General features: G+C 39.8%; 1 protein-coding gene across 5 annotated transcripts in view; it reads right to left on the bottom strand.

Annotated features, from left to right (window-relative positions):
* TNRC6C (trinucleotide repeat containing adaptor 6C) overlaps positions 1-19,503 on the bottom strand; it is a 611,446-nt gene that overhangs the window by 203,901 nt on the left and 388,042 nt on the right. Inside the window, exon 1 of one of the 5 annotated variants that reach the window (XM_034789730.1) lies at positions 4,850-6,157. The exons of the other annotated variants lie outside the window; for them this stretch is intronic. The gene's annotated coding sequence lies outside the window, so the exon portion shown is untranslated. Of the gene's footprint in view, positions 1-4,849; positions 6,158-19,503 lie in introns of those variants that run through there. 5 annotated transcript variants of the gene reach the window in all.

Genomic DNA, 19,503 nt, shown 5'->3' with positions numbered 1-19,503 from the left:
ACTCTCTCTTTACATGGTTACTTTTTACCACTAAATCAAAGAGGCCATGCAGAGTGTAAAATCCATTTAGTAATGCAATTTTATTTAAGAGACAACACACCTACAATACTGCACACAATTTTATATCGTAATTTCTAAAGCATCTCCCAATTCACTCTCTCTCAAATACCATTTATCCTCACTGATATCTTCATAATGCAACTGAAAACCTCCAGCCCATTAATCACTAAAAGGCACCAGCTGATACAAAATTGGCTAGACTGTAGTGTCACCAGGCATTAAAGAGGTTTCCTTATCATTCATCTCTAATACTAAGGGAATGACAAACTTCTACCTGCAACTTCCAAGTCAGGAGAAAACCGTTTGATGATGTTACTATGATGTTATCTGAATTTTAACTATTAAAACTAATAGTAATTCTGTGCTGCACATGTTTGGTGTGACCAAAAATTGAACAATCAATGACTTACATTTTTCACTGATTTTTTCAAGTAAGCAGTATACATGTCCACAATTAAACTAGAATAACTTGAAATTACTACATAATTTCTGTTACTATAGTTATTTAACATATAGGAAATTAACAGTCTACTTTATCTGAATAAGAAAGGTTCAGGTTTTCTTTTTTTGTTTTTTTAACTTTGAGCCTGCAGTGTTCACATAGTCAGTACTACATGGACTTTATCTAACAATTCTTTCCAACTGAGAGCCTGCCTTTGCTGAAGTAAAAGACTGCTCCACCCCTGACCTCCTCCTTCAGCTTGTTTTGGAAAGGGGCCAGATGACAGCATTTGGAAAAGTGCATATTTATCTCTGCAAGGACAGCTGCCTAGAGGAAAATAAATGTAATTTAAAGTATTATCCATTCCCACTGTCACCAGTCTCATTGATTTTTCATAACTAAGACTGAAAGTAAAACATTTCCAGATCACTGTTTTAATATATAGATTTCTCATTAATGAAAAAGGGAGTCTATAATGTTAACTGTAGGTTGTTTTCAGTAACTCAAACATTGATATGTAAGCAGCTTATAGTGTTAGTTGTTTTCTCTAGAAGTCAGCAAGTAAGGAAACTAAGTCCTCTATATGAAAAACAAATCTGTTCACAATTTTAAGTAACCAAGATTCTCAAAAAGTAGCCTACCAAATGCCTGTGGTATTTCTAGATAGACTGCATTTGTAGACTCTGTTCTTTAAGTGAATTCTTCTTAACAAGTTCAATTTATATTCATCATCAAATTATTTCAAGATTTAAATAATTTGTAGCTTATGGTGGGAAAAGTCTCACTCTGATCTGATGCTTCACTTTGAGTTTCACACCTCATTAAACTACTAACATCCTTAGTATTTAGTCAACACAAAGAATCTTAAGATTGTGGGAGACTGTATTGTTATGCCCAAATGATCATGCTTTTCTCAAAACTTATTTGGAAAAATTCATCCTGACTAGCTGAAAAAACTTTTCATCAACATCAATAATATTCAAAAAAATAAAAACAAAGCAGAAGTAAAATATTTAGCTATTGTCCTTTAAATTTCAACATAAGGATCACAAACTTCACCAAAAGCGTACTTTAGCTGTTAGGGGGTAAGGAAAGACCCTACTTAGAGCAACTGACAAGAGACTTAGTGAAAGAGTTCAAGTATCAGAGGGGTAGCCCTGTTAGTCTGAATCTGTAAAAAGCAACAGAGGGTCCTGTGCCACCTTTAGTCTTAAAGGTGCCACAGGACCCTCTGTTGCTTTTTAGTGAAAGAGGGTGATGCACACATTCCCATTCACAGAGCACAGGAGACAGAGCACAGGAAAGGGGGCAAAGACATTCCAGAAAACTTGAAAAGGACGGAGCTTTAAATTAGCAAATCTTTTTTAAAAAGAGACCCCAATCAAGGTTTAATGACAGCACTCTGTCAGAAATTCCATCACTTTCCCTTCCCAGCTGGGAAACTTTGTTGAGACTAGGCTTCTCACCAGGACATTGCTTGCGGACTAGACTAGCTCTCCTCCCTGTTGTCCTTCACCTCTTCCTCTTGCTAGCAGGTTTAGTCTTCTGCCTAGTAGGTGTTTGGTACAACATCCAAGCTATGTACCAGATAACCTCCTAATCACAAAAGAATCCGTACAGCATAAATTGACAGACACCAAGCAAACATGGTAAAGGACCCATCACCCATTTAACTCAAGAATAAAAGTTGGCTTTTTTAAAAACAGCTGTACGCTTGTACATTAGCAAACAATTAATATTTGTCAATAATGCTCTACTTATAGCTTTCTATCCTGCAAAGAACTGAAACAAATCGTAAGTGCGATATCAAACACCTGAAAAAGTTCTGAACAGCAGAGTCATTTTGCACTAACAAATTTGGCCTATGACACTACTTACATCAGACTCAGTCTTCTTATTTGTCCAAAGAACAAGTACATCATACTCTCAGCCCCACCCCAAACAGCCTCTGATGCATGATTTAACCTTGTTCTGGAGGGACTGCCTTTAGGTCTCCATGCCCACTCATTCCTTGGCCAATACAACAGCAATTTTGGGGATGTAAGCACCTGTTCACCAGGAACCGAACTGAGACCATTCTCATTTCACATATTACCTCATCCACCTTGTCTGCCTAACAATGGTCAGATGATTTCAGAAGTTAACATGCTTCACTGAATTTAATGTGGTCACACAGAGGTGAAAAACTATTACCAGTCCCTTGAACCATCCAGGTTCCCTCAAGTTATCCAGTATTGAACTTACTTACCACAGTCTTTTTTGGGAACCAGATTGTCTGAATTTAGAAGTTAAGAAACATGACTATAAAAATAGTGATATCCAACAACAACAGTGTCTTCCACTGTTTCACCAAAAAATAAAGTTATATAGAAATATCTAGCACCAGCCTTCTTAACTATTTATACACAAGTTACTATTAAGGAGAAGAGTCAATTTGGAAAAGATTTTAAAAGGGGCAGTAGTAGACAAAATAATATTACTCGAAGATAAGTAAGTTTTAGACATTTGTTAGTACACCATTTTGAGATCATAGTTCACAATTCATGGATTAAAGTAGCTGGAGAGATGTTCAAATGGAAGCTTACTGGATTTAACAAGTCACAGAAGATGTGAAGCAATTCAACTATTAGGCACAGGAAAAAAACCTCAGGTAATTTCTTAGGTTGCATCCATTACTATCTCACCTAACCCCCAATACATATTTCTGAGAGAAGCAAACAAAGGTTTTCTAAATCTATGTTTACCACCCCAGTGATGTCTTAAACAGTCAAATATAATGTACAACAGCAACCAAAATCCAAAGGTCATCTCTCACTGAATCCAAATCGAGGAAACATTTAATGCTAGTAAGGATTTTAAAAATCATTTGAATAATGGTATCCAACAACAGATGTTGTCTTGTTCATTATTCTTAGTGTAACAATATTCATCTGATTTAAGATATATATCTATATGTAACACCAGACCACTAACAGCAGCAATTATTGGGTTTTAACTAGCTTAATTAGTCCAACAATGAAATTCAATTATTAGTCTGGATTCCACTGAATATAAAATCAAATTAGTTTAAGATACAGGAAAAAATATTTCCTCAATTAATTTATATGAAAAAATGGCCATGTTGTGCTCAAGAAAAATACAAATCAAAGTTGGAAATTATATAAACTGAATATAAGCAGTCAAATATTTTCCAAGAAAAATATCCAAATTGAAGCAGAGAATAAAGCTAATGCTAGAACCAAATTAAAGTATGACTAGCTAGATTATAGTGGCCATTCTAAAGAAAATAAAATGCTGAAATTTCCAGCAATAACAATTAAAAATATATAACTTAAGAAAACAAAATTGTATTATATGAGGCAGAAGATATATGCGTGAATATATGAATTATTTCAGTGAGTCTCATAACTGGACCTTCTACTAATGCGCAATTGCACAGTAAGGAGATTACCCTTTGACACAAACTTGCAAAATAAAACAAAGAGGATTCAAATACCTTTAATAAACTTCCACTGTCTCTTGATTTCTAAGGATAACAATTGAACATCCATCCCCCTTTGCAGTTAGCAACATGGTTTTTGTTCCTTACTGATGTGCTTACTGAAACTAATAAGGACAATCTGGCTTCATGAAAATATGAAAAATTCTCTCTCTCATGTCTAGTATTCAGAGACTAAGTTATGGTGGTTACCATAACTTAATTGTATAAAAAAAAAAATCTAGGGATCTAAAGAGCTCTTACCATTTAAATGAAGCTGACCATCAAGGATGATGTTCAAGTTTCACCTACTTGGTTATGCTCAAAAGCAGCCCCGGTGACCTCCCTTCATAACAAGGCTAATTATTTTAAACTAATTTTCAAACGCTACACATCAACTCACATCCATTATGATTTATTAAAAGCAAACTCACACGGTTCTTCCTGTAAGCTAGAACATTTTTAACTGCTACATATGAGACTCCAACTAAAATGATTATGCAGGTGATGATAATCAGATACGTGTAAAAAAATCGTCATATGACAATAACAAGTTTTTATAAAGGTCTATTTTTTAACAAACAGGAACTAAGGAAACGTATTTTGATTTTAAAATATCTCTTAAAATAACTGTTAAAACAGTCTGTGTGGAAGTATATTAGAGTAGAGTATTATTTGTTCCACCGGCTCCATAATAAAAGAAAAAGGTGAAGACTTATTTGAAAATAAAATATAGATATAGTGAAAAATCCTGCCCTGAACTCCAGGGGGGGGGAAAGGGTGGCATGCACTAACGAAATGACTTAACAGGTCTTTTCCATCTCCAACTTCTACTGATTCCAGATTAATATGAAACGATCGCCCCTTACCTTTTCTTTTCCTTCAGGGGCTCTTTGGCAGCTTTCGACTCAGTCTTTCTATAATGAAACAAGTGAGTATTTCGTCTAGCGTGTGGTCTCTCTGACGTGCTTCTTGCTTATTTTAATGCTTTTTTAAAAAATACCCGTAATTTCACGAATCTGAATAGGAAAAAAAAATCTCACACGGCCAGAAAAAAAAGATTCAGTTCCCTCCCCGAACTAAAACAAAAACAAAAACAAAAAGCAACTCCCCCCACAACCTGCCACAGAAGAGAAGAAAAACAAGTCAACAAGAAAACAGTATCCAAGCAGAAGAGCAAAGAGCTTCAGTGTTATCCAGCCCAAGTGCAGGAGAAACAGGTTCAATTCCAAAACAAGCTTTTGATTTCCAGTGGAGAAAGGGGAAAGACGTCCCTAGCTAGACTTTTGCACCCGAATTTTGTTTCAAATACACATTTGCTTTCGAGTTGCAGCAAAAACCCAGGAATTCAGGATCTGGAGTGGATCAGGGAGAGTTTATTTCTTGTTTGTGTTGATGGATTCTCAGTCCACATGGAGGAGCATCTGAGGCTTCAAAAAGTGCAAATTAAAAGGAAAAAGTGGATCCCACAAACGGGTTAAAAGAGGGCTCCCCCTCCAAAATATGGAGCCACAGGAGGATCCAACAGAGTCTCTCATATGGGGATCCAGGCAGGAGGAGGATCCAATGAAGTCTCTCTCACGGGGAGAAGGACGGGGGGGGGGAGGCTCCAGCAGTCACTCACAGGGGGAGGATCCAGCAGTCTCTCTTATGGGGGATCCAAGCAGAAGGATCTCTCACAGGGGGGACCCAATGGGGCGAGGGGAATCCAGCAGAGCGTCTCTCGCGGAGGATCCAGTAGCAAGAGGAGAACGAGGGGAGATCCAGCGGGGTCTCTCCGTCTCCTCCAGAGGGATCCAGCAGCGTCTCTCAGGACCAGGCTGGAAGCTGCCGCAGCGGAGCTTCTCACTGGGGGCGGGGGGGGATCCAGGAGTCTTGCGCCCCGGGGGGAGGCTGAGGCAGCAACGTCTCCCCAGGGGGCTGCAGCAGCAGCGTCTCAGGCAAAGTCTCTCTGTGGCGGGGAGGCTGGGGCTGCAGCGTCTCGCGCTCTCTCTCTAGCAGGCAGGCGGTGCCGGGCCCCCGCTCCTCCTCGCTGCTACTGCCGCCACCGCCACCACCGTCCTCAGGAGCAGAGCTGCTGCCACCGCGGCCATTTTGTTGCTAACTGACAAGAACCCCGCCAGGCAGCGCGAGACCAGAGGGAGGCCCGCTGCTCGATTTTCCTCTTTCCCCCCCCCCTCACTGACCTCAAACAGGAAGCCTCAGCGCCCCCCTCTGATCACGTGATGGGGGGAGAAACTGCGGCATGCAAATGAGTTGGGTGGCAGAGCCAATCAGCGCCGCGGCTCAGCGGCAGGTTCTACCCCCCCTTCCCGCGCGCTCCCGAGATCTGAGGACGCGCGAGCTCCCCTGGTCCCCCCCTCCTCTCCCGACAGGTTCTGTTCGCTCCGTCCATCTTGGCTAGAGCAGCCTTGTGTGTCACCTAACTGCGCAGGAAGGCTCTCGGCTCCCACCTGCTGCCCGCGCATCTGGGCACGTTGCGCACCCTCTCGCATTGCATGTGCAAAATGCATCCGTGCGGCTGGTATATGCACAACTCGTTCGCGGCATTGCCTTTTTGTGCGAGTTTAAAATGCAGCACCGACAAATAACATCGCCATCTAAACACAGCGCAGCAACGCAACCCACATCGCAAAAACATATGCACCGTTCACAAGGCTAAGCGCGCCGATGGAAAACGTGACTTTAAAAATGCATGACCGCCAGCTTTCAGTGAAGAAGCAATGCAAAAATTGCCAAGATTGATGCTAAATACCCTCACTGCAAAATGCACCAGTACAGTTGGCACAAATGCAACATACACCAATACCAGAACGCAGCGGTGCACAATGCTCAAAAGAAAACTATGCCAACATCCAACGTAATTCGCAAATGACAACGCAAAATGTACCAGGGCCAATGCATATTTTAAATCTAGGGCCAGTTTTTGTTTTGCATTTTCTGTAGCACTTAAGTCCTTACGGTATATGGACCTGATTTAGCGTTACTCAGGCAATTTTGACTGAGAAAGTACTGCACGATCAGGCGCAATTTGCAAGGATTGCCGGGTACATAGTTTTAATACACATAGCGATAATTTTTTAAAGGATGTTCTCCCTTTTGTGGACATAAATTGTACCTGCAGCTGAATAGTGGGTACAAATCTGAGCACTTGTGCCTCTAACTTCCTGCAGCAGGCACAAATTAGTGAGGCAAGTACTCAGCAAACTACCTTTGATAATAAACATTTAGGTTCTGATCCTGCAAAACTTAGGCCTTGACTACACACAACATGTGTACCTAGAACTGATTTAGTTAAATTAGTACAACCCTCTTGTGTGGACACTAGCAAATTGGTTTGAGTGCCTTATATCAATTTACCTTAAATCAATAAGGAATTGCCTTAAGTGATTGAGTATGGATTGCAGGATTAGACCTTAAGTGTTGAAAATTTAGTGGTATATGTAACAAACATATGACATTTTTGTTAATAAAAATACAATCCTAATCGAGTTTGAATTCAGTACCTCTGATACAAAGACAATACCTTAACAAGTAGGCTAAAATGTCTTTGGTTAACAGTACTGAGAGCATACGTGTTACTTTGACCACTGGAGGGAGCCCATATTGTTCCAGAATGCAATAGAAACAGAACTTCAAAGATAAAAAATAATAAAACATGAAATATCAGATCATTACAGTTAGAACAAAGTGTGTTCTCTAGGTCAGACCAAGATCTATATGTATGCAAAATGTTATAAAAATCAGATTTAAGTGTACTATTTTGCTTCATAAGCACCAAAAAGCAAAATGATTAAGAACAATTTCCCTACATTTTGAATGTCAATCTAGCACCTTTCACCACGACTTTAAATTCACATATATTTTTTCTAATGCAATGTGAGGCTGATAGACCTTTGACTACAGTGTTGCTGCTCTTACACATCAAGGTCTAAGCTATTTACATTTCAAAGGCAAGTAGTCTGTACTAGTGTAACTGTGTAGATAATTCAGATGAGCTTTCTTTACCTTTTTCTGTTAAACAAATGTAGGTCAACACCTGCAAACGGCTTCCCCCAACGACCTCCCCAAAAGCAAGGAAGTAAATTGCCAGGTTGTTACTTTCAGAGTGCCTTTTGTTCAACATAAGACAACAACCCAATACAGTGCAAACAAAACAGAGACAGCCATGTATCTTCATCACTGATGTATATAGTACAATCTAAGTAAAAGCTTATAATGGGATTATTATGTCAAAAAATAAAATTTTTATAGCTACAACTGCCCTCTACTGAAAATTCTTGTTTGTTTAGCTATATTAAAAGGTTACTTGTCAGGTCAAATTTGGCCCAAAATTAAGATTTTGTAAACATTGTAAAATCTAAGATCAGAAGTATTTGCCTGATTTTTTAAATTCAAAATGTCTTTTTAAGAAGTAAACATTCCCATGTGTGTGTTTTCCACACAAACATTGTAGCATGAGGCAAAGTTCATGATATCCTGAAATTGAAACTGACTAAAACCAAAAGTGAAACTAACTGATGTATTTTCTTGGCCAAGCTGAAATAAATGCAAAAAGTATTCTTTAAAATACACACACCCCTACACAGAACCAATTGTGAAAAGTAAATTAGATTTAAAAAAAAAAAATCATTGTCCATATTTTAAGGTGCTATTTGTAATGATAAAAATGCATTTAAAAATATTTCAATTAGTGTTCTTTTATCATTGAATACAAGGATTGTTCAATCCATAATTTGATTTTCCCTGCTTTGATTTCTCCTGGCTCAGCCACCACTGGACTTATTCCCAATTTTGCATTTCTAATTCTCTTGGCTGTGCTCCCTTGAAATTCAAGCAGAGGTGTTTGGCAAGTTTGAGACATCTCTGACTTGGTGCATCTCTGAAAGTTGGTAAGTGAAACTGACACACAAAGGAGTACTCAGAGCAACTTACAGATGTGAGTAAAGGTTATAATGCATCTGATTTAAAACAGGATAGGCAGTGCCTATTCTACCTATCCTGAGAACCCTCAACTACTTGGACTACTATAGGTCAGTAAGTCATGCCCTTAAACATTTCTATACATGAACAATGGTCCACACAGATGATAGTATGACTCAGCCAAATATGCTCATCCAGTATTTTCATCCAGAAACGGAGGACAACTCCACAACTTCTCACCCAAACGTTTCCTTTATTATGTCTCACTGTGCTAACAGGTATTTTCTGGTTCACCAATCATAATTGCGGCAACCTGCAGTACTGAATGCTTCCCAGGCTGCCTGTGTCTAAGAGACAGCTGATATACTATTTAATTTCTGGGCGTTTCATTTCTATGCTTACCACAATTAAGGGGGTTTAACATGCACCAAGATTAATTACCTAAAACTACCTATATTTTCTTTGCCCTAGATGAAAAGATATTATATGGCCTGTTGACCTGTGTTTCACTCTTCAGCTAGGTTCTCATTTTGGTGGGCAAGTGAACAGCTTGCGTTTTGAGTTTCATAGAAATCAGCCCTTTTTCTCCTTGTGCCACCTTCCACCATACAATTTCCTTCATATCGAGGGCCAATATTTAACATCTTTTGTAGCAAACCCTGAATGGCCTTCATCAATTTCCAAGGCATCTACTGAAATGTAGCCTATGTTTCAGGTAGACCCTGCTGCCTTTGAACTCTATCCTTTCCCTGCACAGTTCAAGTATTTTCTTTGTCACACATGAGCAAGAACAGATGTGATCAAGTGTGAAGGGAATGGAAGGGGGTCATATGATATGCTGGTATTTCATTGCTGGAACAAAAAGAGGAATTCCTGTAGAAGAGAATGAATTTGAAGTGTGATGCCAGCAATCTTTGTAAACCGATAATTTCTGGGTATCCCTGTGCCCAAGGGGAAAGGATCTGGCAAACTTTTTTGACAGGGCACCATGCACTTTGGACAGATGGACCTAAGTGTAGCAGCCAAGATCACAGAGCTACATTAATTTTGTATGTTGGGAGCAGGAATTCTGGGATTTTGCCCCTTTGGAATCAGGTGGGAGAGGCCTAATAATGGATAATCTAAGATATTTTTCATTTTCCATCATAGGCCCCACCGCTTTTAGACAGGAAATTTTTTCCAACAACCCAACCAAAGAGTGTGAGAGTAGGTCAGAAAGACAACCAAAGGCTTCTCCCATGCAGAATAAAGAGTATACAATCTTCAGTTCAAGCAACGTGTATAATCAGAAGTAGCTACTGTTTAGGATAAATTAAATCCCCACACTTCGGAAGGGCTGGGGCTTGTGTCATTATGCAAGATTAAGAATTTCTGGAAACCACCTTATAAACCTTCTTTGGTAATATATTGTTATTCTGACAAGATAGGCAGAGCCAGATTTTTATGAATTAGATGGCATTGGGGTGACTTCTGATCAAGGCTGATTCTGGGATGGATGTTGATTTCAAAATGCATTGCACATGCTCAACACCTCTGATGATCAGACCCATCCTCTTCCCAGCCACACTACGAGCATATTTTGACTTCTGAAAATAAATTAAAATGATTTCTTATGTCTTCATATTTATAGCAAATCAGATTTAAATAACTGGTTCTCATCTGACTTTTCAGAAGAAGAAACAAAAATTGCACGTTGACCTGTTAATCTTTCATTCCTGCTACACTTTAACTATTTGTAGATATTTTCTTTCTTTGTTCTTTCCTTGCACCCTGGGATACATCTGTTCACTCCACAATGAGAAGACCACCAAACAAGGTTCCAGAAGCCCTTGCAACTCATCTCCTTATCCTTCTCAAGGCCATATTAACCCCTTCTTCAATGGGAGCTGCACATGCACCTACAAAAATCAGGCTAATTTTATTTTTGGCACCTAAGCAAAAACAATGTTCTGTGTTCCACCCTGCTGACTCTGCAGTAGTTCACACATTTCCAGCTGTGCTGGTGGTAACAGCAGATACTAGAATGGGTTTCTCCTGCTCAACTTTTTACCCATGTGGTTGTCACTCATTAGCTGGGGTGGAGTAAAATGGGAGCAGGAGGGATTAAGAGCCTCTTTATGGAGTACAAGGGTTACAGAGGCATCTGAGAAGGAGAATGTAAACTGATATGACAATAGCTAGTTTCATACAGGAATACAGATCTGAGGAGTCTGGAGAGGCTAAAAAAATGTCTTTGGTTTCAGATAGGTCAATTTTGCTTGTAGGTGGTTCTCTTGGAGTGCTTTAACACCAGCAGTGGATCAGTGATGCAGTTAGACAGTGAAGTGAGCACAAAGAATCTGAGGGTAACAGCCTAGCCATTGCTCAAAATACAACAAGGAGTGTACAAAATAGCAGTGAAGTGCTGGGGGTATTAAACCTGCCAATGACAGATCAATTCGGGGAACTGATACTTAAGTCTCTGACACTCTGTAATAAAAAGCCTGCAGCAGAAAGTGAAAATATAGATCCTAATCTATAGAGGTGAAAACAAGTTTTGTCTGCTGAAGATAGAAGAACATTGACAGGTTTAATTTATCTGGCTCACTTTAGGGAGGGAGTATTGTCTAATGGTGAGAATATAGTGGTAATAATATAGTGACTCCTGGTTTCTGTTTCCAGATCTGATAATGACCTTGGGCAAATCTCTTAATTTCTCTGTGCCTCAGTGCATCCTCCTGTAAACTGGATATAATAATATTCTGTCTATCTATTTTAGGGTTTTATATTGCCACCCACCACTGTAGTATCGGAACATCTTCCACGTAAAATCACTAGCTCTAGCAATGACCCTAGTGGACGTTTGGTTCTTCTCAGGTTTGGGGGTAAAATCTCCCCTTCGGGTAGGGGTTTGGAGTTTTTTGGATGGTTGGTCGAATTGCTTCACTTTCTTTCTTTCTTTTTATTTATTCATGTGGAGGGAGGGGGATGTTGGGAAGAAAGTGTTGTCAATACTGCATCATTCCTGTTATGGTAGAAAGGCTTTTTGCAACATTTCCTTCAGACTCTTGATATTTACCTTCCATACCTCTGAGGGGTGTTATGAGGCTTACTTAATGTGTGTGAATTGGAATTATTTTAATAAAAAATTTAGTTCCAGTGTTCTGGCCAAATTCCATTGGATAATTGGTCCTGCCTATCTAATATTTCCCCATAGTTTCAACTGAATATAGCATTCTTTTCTTTCTGTCCTTAATTGTGTACTGCATAAACGTTGCTGCCTTCCATCTCAGAGATGACTGCATTTCAAAGCTGGGTGACCCCACTACATACCCATTGGAGTTAGCAAATTTTATTGAATGCTTTGGGATCTGTGGATGAAAATGCACTATCATTGTTATTACGATTATTCTGCAAGGATTTACAGCATACCTTTCATTTGACTAAAGCATTCATGACATATTTGTGATTTTGGTAAGATTCTATAGGTGATCTGAAAGAATGAAGAATTATCTTTCTGTCCGTGAACCCAAAGGGGCTTCTGTATTCCTGACAAAGCCTAAAACAGGGGTCAGCAAACTTTCAGAAGTGGTGTGCCGAGTCTTCATTTATTCACTCTAATTTAAGATTTTGCATGCCATTAATACATTTGAACGTTTTTAGAAGATCTCTTTTTATAAGTCTATAATATATAACTAAACTATTGTTGTATATAAAGTAAATAAGGTTTTTAAAATGTTTAAGAAACTTCATTTAAAATTAACTTAAAATGCAGAGCCCCCCGGACCGGTGGCCAGGACCCAGGCAGTGTGAGTGTCACTGAAAATCAGCTTGCGTGCCGCCTTTGGCATGCGTGCCATAGGTTGCCTACCCCTGGCCTACAAGATCTATCCATGGGGAGGGAAAGTGAGAAATAAAGCACCACAAGTGACAAATACTAGCTTTGTTGCTTAATGCACTTCTGCATTAAGCAACATTTGGCCCAGTTACTCTCCCTTATAACCACATTCACTCAGATACTATGGTGATGAGGGCCATATGAAAAACAGAATAGAATCAAATAGAAGAGAAGTTCCTCCACTTGCTTTAAACTCCCACACCATACATGAGACTGCAATCCTTCCAAGCCAGGGACTGGACTGCTTTCAAAGCCTGTCAGTCCACTCCTTAATTGACTGGAGGAGTTAGGGTGACCAGATGTCCCGATTTTATAGGGACAGTCCCGATTTTTGGGTCTTTTTCTTATATAGGCTCCTATTACCCCCCATCCCGGTCCCAATTTTTCACACTTGCTATCTGGTCACCCTAGGAGGAGTCACTCTGATTTTGAAGAATTTATTGATACCCACCCACCATCCTTGAAGTTTTATGGCAATATAGATCCATTAGAAATCCATTTTACAGAGATATTAAAATAATGAAGGTGAGAATTAAGAGAGCAGCACTCTCCTTTGAAAGACCACTGATCATAATATAGTGCTTTAAAGAAAGTTATCATCCAGTCCTCTTAAAGAAAGTTATCAATTAGTCACTATCTAAGGCATAGGAGAATTGTTCCCTGAAGAGGATTTTAGGAGAAAAGCCATATACTAAGTGATAAATTTATCACTAGGGGCTGCATGGCTCCATGGATTAAGAAGAAATGGTGTAGAGTATTCAGAACACAGAGCAAGATGACCTGTTAACCTCCGAAATGCTGAGGAAGATCCCATGTACAGTATTACTAACAAACTGACATGGCCTCATAGAATAACCACTTTTCTCTACCTCAGCACCTTCCAAAATATTTTTAGCCAACCACCTTTGCCATGTGCCACTCTGATATCCAAAGTATTATGGGATTAGCTGGGGACAACGGATGGCACTATTCTACTCAGAACAGAGTACATCAGAGATGATGTAAAATATGTCAGTAAGTGGGCGTAAGGAACATTTTATGGGCCGAATTCAGCCCTGGTGTAATCCTATTAATGTCACTGGGGATGAATTTGGCCCAGTTACTCTCCCTTATAACCACATTCATCACTGATGTAATTTACACCACTTTACTCATCACCTTTGAATGTGTTTAACAATGCTGTGCTCAGTCAGGGTGGCCCTCGTTGTGTGCAGTGGAACAGTTTTTGAAGAACAGATCTCCACTCAGCGTGCAGCACCAACAGAAATAAGGCTCATAATTACTGGCTTTGCTATGACCCTTAAATACGCTTTTATCTGCTACACTGGAAGACGATGCACTGAGCCCGGTTTTCAAAAGCAGTTGACTACATTAGTAGCACAAATGCTGCATTCCCGTGAGCAGATGGGCACTTAAATGAACAACTACTTGTTTTTTTTTATTATTTTTTTTTTATTTATTTTTTTCTGGCTAAGTGGTGCCCAGTTTAGGTGCCCACTTTGGAAATTTGGGCTAGCTATAGGCCCAATACTGAGACTTTATTTCCTCCTACTCTCTAAGCAATTCTTATGTAGAAAGGCTTTGCTTATGAGACCTACAAGGGAGCTAGGGTAAACAGAGTTCTCCTTTCAAATTGGAAGCAAGGGTTAAACATGCATTCATCTGCTACTCTTCTGCATCTCCAGCAGTAGCAGGATGAGGCCTGCTGTTTCCCTTCTGTATGGCTTTGTGCCCATGCGGATCCTCTTTGTGAACTGACTCAATAGCCATCCCTCTGCCACGTGCCCCTCCCTTCTGCAGAAATCTCCTCTGCAATGCACTTGAGGGCATGAAGCTCTCCAAAGGGATTCTCCATTGATTTTTGCCTCCCCAGGCACAGCCCCTGCAAAGCAGACACACAGCTTTTAAGTACATGTACATGGCTCTATTCAGGCAAACTAATATGACGAGTGAAGACAGTACGACAAGTGCAGAAGCCCCATTTAGGAGCTCGGTGCCACTGGAGAAACTGGCGCACACACTTTGAGTATATTTAAACACGTTCTCATCCTGGCAGTTCTGGAACAGAGCTAAAGCAAAAATGCCCCAAAGGGAAGGCGATGCAGAGCACTTTTGCTGTTGAGGATTTTGGATACATGATGCCAACGAAAAGAGACCCTGCCTGCGCGCATAAGAAATCAGAAGCATATTAAATAAGGCTCTAGCGGGTGGGAGTGAGAGTGGAGAAACAGGAAGCTCCTAACTTGTGTTCCGACTGATCAGATGACTCATAGCCTGACCCCAGACACACCATGTAACCCCTTTGCACTCAAGTCAACCTAGATGCAAAACTGAGCCAAAGCACTGACAGATTGCTGAACCCTACTGGGGTAAATAAATTACAAACAAAATATTTGTGTTTACTGTGGGGATTTGACAGTGCATAATAATATATTACTCATATTGAAAACTACAGGAGTTTTATATGTTTAAATATGTACAATTAATTAGACAGAATTGTTTTTAATATGGTTCTTCCCTATAATCTCATTCTGAACTAAAAGACTTTTTACTGGATCAAGATTTGGAGTATTTTCCATTTTGTGAACGTTATTACTGCCTCTTTCTGTTTTGTGTGTGTGTGTGTGTGTGTATCTGCCTTTAAAAATGCTGTTAACAGAATATTACGGTTGTATGGTGTATCACACAACAGTCAAGAAATGCAACCTTAAGTCTGCCCCCCTGTGAATATGCTTTGTGATGTAGTCTTTAATTATATGGTCAAATATAATTCTCAAATAATACAACATAATGTCATAATATATATTAAGTGCAGCAGCTTGTAGGAGTGTGCACTACTGGGTGTATCACAGGCAAACAGAGTCTATTCAAGTAATTTGCATGAAAAGGACAAAATAAATCATTCTTACAAAATTTAATACAAGTTAAGTGTAACACAGTGTAATAGTGACTTGCCTTCTTCTCTGTGAACACAGAGGACCAGATTTTCAGCTGATGTAATCGGCATCATTCCATCAAAGTCCACAGAGCTACACTGATTCACACCACTGGATATCCTGGCCCAGGGTGAAAGCCCTAACAGCCAGAAATGAAGGAAAGGGAAGGAAGAGCGCCCATCTGACCATATTTCCGGGTGTTTTGTTCTCAGAGTTCCCCTTATACAGCCCCCCCCCCACCACCACCACCACCACCAAAATGTAAATCAACAAGGAAATCTGTGTATGACTACAGCATTATATGCTACGCTGGAAAAACCAAATAAAGCTAGATTGGGTTTTTGGAAGCAGAAGCTCTGTTGGGGAGTTGTGTGGAATTGAGCATGGGACTGGAAGAGTTCATTGCGCTCATCTTCCAAAACTGACCTCCAAGTGATCCTGAATGCAGAAGGAAGCATGGTCTTGGCCACATCTCCACACAGAAAAGCCACTCCCATTTCAAGATATTGAAAACATCAGGTTGTGCTAGCTCACCACAACCCTTGAACTCCGGTTGTGCAATTGCTGACACTTTGGCTGCCCTTTGAGTAGGAGGGCAAGGTGGGGGAAAGGGGTCCCTGCTTGCATTTTCCCTGACTTGTTTACCCCCAGAAGAGCAGCCAGAATCTGACTGTAAGACACTGCAGAAGACAGCGCAAGAAAATGCAGCTCTGATTAATTTACTGTTGGAAAAAAATCACTACTTGGAAAAATATGAAGTTTTCAATGTGTGCCTAACCATAAAGGGGCCATCTGCAAGCAATAAGTGTGTGTGCCCATAGGCTTCATCTGAGACTGCAAGGAGCTCTGAAAAGTTCACTGCACATTCCAATGCTCTGTGGGTCCTTACTAATGCAGCTGCTAAACAGTAACCTCAAACAACCCTTGTAAGAATCTGAATGAATAGAAAGTAGCATGTATTCCTCATCTTCCCCCAGGTGTACATGCATTTTTTTAATATATATTTCCAACATAATCCTTCTTACCATACTCATTTCTGATCAGAACAAACATTTTGGGGCTGATTCTCTTCCACTGAAGCAGTTAAACCAAATTTTAAAGTGGTATAAATGAGAGGAGATACAGGCTTCAGGCTCACTGTCTGATGCTTGGGTGCCAAGACAGATGTATTGCTTTGAAATGGTGTTTTTTGTTTGTTTGAGACAAGGTGGGTGAAGGAATATATTTATTGGACCAATTTCTGTTGGGGAGAGAGACAAGCTTTCGAGCTACACAGAGCTCTTCCTCGGGTCTGGGAAAGGTACTCAGAGTGTCACAGCTAAAAAGAAGATCAAACAGAAGGTTTAGCATCAGTAGTTTTTGTTGTTGAGCATTTTATGGCTTGGTACAGTATAAATCAGCTCGTCTAAGGGTATCATTTTGTTTCATTAGTGCCCCTCAGTTCTCTTTTATGTTAAATGTTTGGTTCATTTATATATGCCGAACATAGCTACATACACCAGTCATTCTTCTGGAGCCAGCACCAGTGTTAGCTAAGAAAGGGGTGAAGAGGTACATATTTGGGTATTAGAAGGGTGCGATGGGGCTTCTATTAAGTTTGAGTTCTATTTTGCACTTGCAGGGTTTCAACCTCTGGTTTGTACAAAGGATACAAGGCATACTCTCATAGGTTTACAACACATTATGTTTGATTAAAGATCAACTTTCCCAGGCATCTTCATCTAAATCTATTACTTAGTTTATGAGTTAAACCCAATTGTAAAATAAGACCTTTAAGAATTTTTATTGTCTCACCGTTTTTCAGAACCCTTTTGCTGGTTTGTTATCCTTCACGTTTTGTATATAATTAAAAATGGTAGCCAGCTACCTTCAAATGTACATTTGAGCGGGCATTAGGTGGTAATTAAGCAGAATTAACACTTTAAAAAAGAAATCTTACCCCCATTCTATTCACAATTTTTGCTGAACAAAAATGGTCACTATTTCCTATAATCTTTAATGGGACTGAAGCTACCCAAATGAAGCAAAGATATTTATGCCTCAGTAAAGATAGCTGGATGGGTGATCATAATAAAGACAGCCCCTGGGACTGATCTCACAGGCTGCCCTCTGGGAAGACGGATGCTATTTCACTAAAACCATCATACTTCTCAACCTTCCAGTATGTGACACAAGCAGTTGAAATGTGGAACTGGTGTTTTGTTGTGCATTATGCCATAATGCACAACAAAATTTATGAATTTTTATGATGTTTTTAAGTATAAAACTTGTTTTTAAGGATATTTCTCATTATGCAAATTATATGAACCAGATTTTTTTTTTTTTTTTTGGTAAAGAAAACTATTACAACAGAAATTCTGTCATCTGGTCCCACAAAGAACCCCAACATGGGTCTTCAGCAGGGTTGAATCCTGGACCATCTGACACCCAACCCAGACTATTATTACATGAACTTCAGGAGTAACTGTTACCTTCTACACAAGGGGACATGACACACTTTGCTGGTACATTACATAGTTATTTGCTACATGCCAGCAGAATGCTAAGAATGAGACCACCTGGGTTCTATTCCTGGCTCTTGGAAGTGGTATAGACTAGTGGTTGGTTAGAGCAAGGAGACTGAAATCAGGAATTCTGTGCTCTATTCCTAGTTCTGGGGAAGGGAGGGGAGGGGATTCTTTAGTGTCTATAGACAGCATAGACAAGCATATAGGGTTCTTTCTGAGAGGTAGTGTGGCTCAGTGGATGAGTCGGGGTGTGCTACATTGGACACTTGTGTCCTATTCCGCGCTCTGCTAGAAATGGCATTGTGCAGCCTCTCAGCTTATTTATAAAATGGGGAGGCTGATGCTTGACTGCCTCCTAAGGTAGGGGTCCTTGCGATATTATTCAGTATTTGGGATTGATATACACAAGTTAAGTGTGTGGTGTGTAATGTGTTTGTGGGGAAGCATGAGATCATAATTAAGGTTTTGCTTTGTACTGTGAGAGAGACTAAAGTGTTGTGTGTAATGTATTCCCTTATCTGTTAGAAGCAGAAAGAAGTTCTTTGTGATGATGTGGAGTCTATTGCTATCTGTGGAAATGTGCTGTGTGGGCATTAGGAGACGGGTAAGATTTGTTCCGTAACATGGCATTTTCTTGCTTTTTAGAGTTTGTATTGGATGAACATCACATTTTACCAACCTGACTTGCTTTTAAACAACATATCTGTGTATGGAATTATATACAGAATGGAGTGGTTATATTTTTGCAATCTGGAATTGAATATCTGAGGACAGTTCTACTGAAACATTAGGTCATTTCCTTTTGTTTTTTGGGTTCTCAGAGCTGCGGCTTCTGCTGAAAAAGACAGAGGTCCATTGTTTATGCTGCTTAAGAAATACAGTGAAGGATTTATTTTATTGGAACTAGAAGGGAATGACTATGCCAGGATTTGCTAGTGTGATTTTCGTTTGTTCTGTATATCAGCACATGCCATCTGTATATCAGCACATACCCTGAGCAATAATGATGTGCCAGCCAAAAAGCAAGGCCGATTCTATGGCCTACATTTTTAGAAGTGTTCACTAATTTTAGATGTCAGTCAGATCCCTAAGACCTGATTTTCAAAAGTGCCAACCATCTGCATTCTCATGATGGTTGCTCGGCCACTCCACAATCAGGCCATGGGTGCCACAAGTTGGACACCAAAAACTAGGGAATCTTTCTGACAATGCAGACAGATGTATTTAGAGCACCCATACCATGACTGAGATGACACTCAAGGTACTGTTAGATGTGCTGT

The sequence above is a fragment of the Trachemys scripta genome, chromosome 14 (genome assembly GCF_013100865.1).
Source record: "Trachemys scripta elegans isolate TJP31775 chromosome 14, CAS_Tse_1.0, whole genome shotgun sequence".
Lineage (NCBI taxonomy): Eukaryota > Metazoa > Chordata > Testudines > Emydidae > Trachemys > Trachemys scripta.
This window is presented reverse-complemented; position numbering and strand designations above follow the sequence as displayed.